We start from the raw sequence: 3,094 nt of genomic DNA on the forward strand, positions 1-3,094 counted from the left end.
ACACTTTACCACTGAGCTACATTCCCTAGCTCTTTTTATTTTTGGTTTTGAGACACAGTCTTGCTAAGTTGCTCGGCGACTCTCTAAATTACTGAGGCTGGCCTAGAACTTTTGATCCTCCTGCCTTGGCCTCTCAAGCTGTGAGATTAGAGGCCTGAACTACCATTCCCAGCTCATGCCAAAATTTATACCTTCTATTTAGTCATGAGAAATATCAAACTAAGATTGAGAAAAAAATTACAAAATTATTATTTCCTTTTACTGATCAGTATAATAAAGTATTTGACTCCATTTTTGATATTTTACTGCTGACATTTTTCAAGATTTTCCCCCTACTGCTTTCTCTTATGTCCAAAAAAAAAAAGTTAGGGCACTCCCCACCCTTGGCACCATCAGGGAAATTCAAACCATGAAAACCCTGACCCTTGCATCAGGATCCTCACTCTGGTCCTACTCCCTAACAATAAAACCCCAGGATCATTCACTTCTTGAAAGCCATTATGAGGCGTGTGTGAGAAATCGCCCTCCTCTGCACATAAAGCCCCATTATATGATTAATAAACCTTTCCAAAAGGTGTGTGTGTGTGTGTGTGTGTTCATCAATCCTGACATCTAAACCAGATTTTGGGTAGAGGTTTGATCTTGTCTCCTGAGTGACAATCACAAGACAACTAACATAGCGAACCAAGTGGCTTAGATGGTGATCCCCAACTCCAAGGGGCTTTCTCAGCCTGGCTTGCTAACTGATTCTGCTGCCTATTAGAAGACTAATAATTTGAGCTGTGCAGTATTGTTTTACATTTGTTAAGCCCTAATATACCTGTTATAGATTTACCCATAGGAGTACGAGGTTGAGGCTGTCCTAAAGTTACCCTGATCTGTGTACCCACATGGACCTATTGTGCAGCTAGATTATATCATATGTCTTCTTCATTCCAGCAGGAACCATGGCTGAGACTCAAAGAAATGACAGTAAGTCATCACTTTGTGATCATTGGTGGTATGTCTCAACCAGGCACCAGCTAATGCCTATGTTCTATATAGAGCCTTCAAGGGAAAGACAGATGCCCTGTGAAATGTACAGGCCCATCATGTTCTTGCTCCTGTGAGGAAGAGCAGTCACCAGGATTAAACAGAAATATGTCCAAGTACTCATGGAATAAACCATTATAAAAAGTAGCCCAGAATGTTTTACCTCATTCCTCTTAGAAGATGCCGTCACCCAACCAGATAACTATAAACCAGACCCAGGAAGAATGTGGGTTTGATTAAATGCTATAGCTTATCAACATACCAAGGGATTCATTCAAACCCAGCTTAAGCCCAGGGTCCCTAAATCAAGTGAAACAGCAGTTGCCATGAAGGATGCCCCTGATCCTAAGAGTACTGATTTAGAATTCTAGAGGAATCAACTTAAAAATATAAGCAGAGAAAAGAGGATCCTTTCCCGAAGGCATAGCCAGTTACACACACACACACACACACACACACACACACACAACCCACATGCCCTTGAATCAGGGAGAAAGAGCAAAAACTGAAACAGAAGTTCATGATTTAACCCAATTGGAAGTCTAAAATTTACTTTTAAAACTGTAAGATAAAAGTATTTAAGGGATTGAGGATGTAGTTCAGTGGTAGAGTGCTTACCTGCATGCATGAGGCCCTGGGTTCAATCCCCAGTACCACCCCCCCACACACACACACAGGCTGATTTGGCATATACAAGGCATATACAGGTTTATTTAGGAAAGTAGATGCATATTAAAGGGAGAATGGGGACAATCTCAAAAGTGAGAGATGCCTTTGGGGTAAAGAAAAAAATATATATTCAAGGGAGAATGAGGGCTATCATTCTCCAGCAGGAGAGATAGTCCTGATTGTTTTTTGACCTTCTAAAAGCATAAATTCTAAATTAACTTTAACTTCTGCTTCAATGCACCAATTAGCAAGCCTTCATGGTCTTAATGGATGCAGGGGTTCAAATCACAGTTATACTAAATTTAAACAAAGTATTCCCCATACTCTTAGACATGTTGCCAAACACAAAATAGAGGGCAAATAGGTGTGCAAAACTCCTCTGGTCATAATGTTCATTGCCCTAAAATATCTCATAATGGGCATATACCCTGATCTAGAGAGAACTAAATGAAAACAAGGTTAAATCTTCAACTGGCTTAGCAAAATGGGAACATACAGATTTGCCACATCTATTAAAATTGTTTACACAGACCAATATAGATTAATATAAGGGCTTTAGCAACTGAAAACCCATTGTATAGGGCCGGGGGTATAACTCAGTTGTAGGGCACTCACCTGCATGTGCAAGACCCTGGCTTTCATCCCCAGGACTACAAAGAATAAAAGCAAAACAAAACATTTTTAGGCCAGGCATGGTGGTGCACACCTGTAATCCCAGTGTCTCAGGAGGCTGAGGCAGGAGGATTCAAGTTCAGAGCCAGCCTCAGCAACTTAACCAGACCCTGTCTCAAAAATAAAATATAATTTTTGGGGGGCTGGGGTTGTGGCTTGTGGTAGAGGGCTCGCCTAGCACGCGTGAGGCCTGGATTCAATCCTCAGCTCCACATATAAATAAATAAATAAATAAAATAAAGGTACTGTGTCCAACTACAACTAAAAAATAAGTATTAAAAAAATTTTAAACATAAAGTATAATTTTAAAAAGAGGAGACTGGGGATGTAACTACGTGGTTAAGCACCCATGGATTCAATCCTGGGTGGAACAAAAGTACAAAAAAATAAAAGCATTTTGAAAACCCATTATATATAAGATTTATTTAAAGAAGGGGTGATTACAATGAACTATTACTCAGCCTTAAAGAAGAATGAAATTATGGCATTTGCAGGTAAATGGATGGAGTTGGAAAATATCATGCTAAGTGAAATAAGCCAAACCCAAAAAACCAAAAGACAAATGTTTTCTCTGATAAGTGGATGCTGCTCCATAATGGCAGGTGTGGCAGGAAAGAATGAAGGAACTCTGGATTGGGCAGAGGGGAGTGAGGGGAGGGGAGGGGGTGTGGGGGGGGGAAGAATGGTGGAATGAGACAGACCCTACATTAGCCCTACATAC

The sequence above is a fragment of the Marmota marmota genome, unplaced genomic scaffold (genome assembly GCF_001458135.2).
Source record: "Marmota marmota marmota unplaced genomic scaffold, marMar, whole genome shotgun sequence".
Taxonomy (NCBI): domain Eukaryota; kingdom Metazoa; phylum Chordata; class Mammalia; order Rodentia; family Sciuridae; genus Marmota; species Marmota marmota.